The sequence below is a fragment of the Bison bison genome, unplaced genomic scaffold, assembly GCF_000754665.1.
Source record: "Bison bison bison isolate TAMUID 2011002044 unplaced genomic scaffold, Bison_UMD1.0 scf7180017864080, whole genome shotgun sequence".
Classification (NCBI taxonomy): Eukaryota; Metazoa; Chordata; class Mammalia; order Artiodactyla; family Bovidae; genus Bison; species Bison bison.
In genome coordinates this window covers 905,413-906,077 of record NW_011494652.1, presented here as the reverse complement: position 1 = coordinate 906,077, position 665 = coordinate 905,413, and the positions used below count along the sequence as shown (strand labels likewise).

Below are 665 nucleotides of genomic sequence, written 5' to 3'. Positions count from 1 at the left end.
TCCTCCACCAGGCCAGAGGGCCTTCTGGAGCATCTGGGGGTGGACTGGAGGGGCAGCTCAGCCTTCCAGGCCCTCCAGGCAGGGTAGCCAGGCCCTGTCTGCTCCCCACACCCCACCACCAGCTGTAGCCAGAGTCTGTGGTTCCATGGAGGCCTCCACCAAGTTTTGCCAAATGAACACCCAGCTGTACAGTTGGGCCCAAGGGTCGCCTTCAGAACCCAGACCCAGGGGTGGGAGGGGGGTGGCATCAAAGAAGGACCTGGGGCTGTGCCCAGACTTCCCATCCTGGGGTGCGGGGAACTTGCAGGGAGCAGCGGCAGAGGGTAAGAGCGGCCGGTCAGGGGCACCTGGCTGGCAGGGGTGCTGAAGGGAGCTTGGTACCTGCCTTCCCAGGGATCGGCCTGAGCTCCGTCCTGGCGAGGTGAGCCCTCGTGGGGTGAGCTCCGGCCTTCCTGCCCTTCCAGGGCTGGGCTCAGGCCCCGGCCCACTCAGGGTGCCCTGGGACACCGGCCCACTCAGGGTGCCCTGGGACAGCTACCCTCCCAGGGTAGTTCCCCGCCCCCGAGGCCAACCCGGACACCCCGCCCCCCGCCCGCGACCTCCGCGCTCTCATTGGCCGAGCCCGACACGCCCCCCGGCGGGCACCGCTCCGCCCCGTGGCCCTG

General features: G+C 69.5%; 1 protein-coding gene across 1 annotated transcript in view; it reads right to left on the bottom strand.

Moving 5' to 3' along the window:
• Positions 1-585, bottom strand: part of SLC22A18 (solute carrier family 22, member 18) — a 20,124-nt gene extending 19,539 nt beyond the window's left edge. The window contains exon 1 of the mRNA XM_010837639.1: positions 382-585. The gene's annotated coding sequence lies outside the window, so the exon portion shown is untranslated. The remainder of the gene's footprint in view (positions 1-381) is intronic.
• Positions 586-665: the final 80 nt, after the last annotated feature.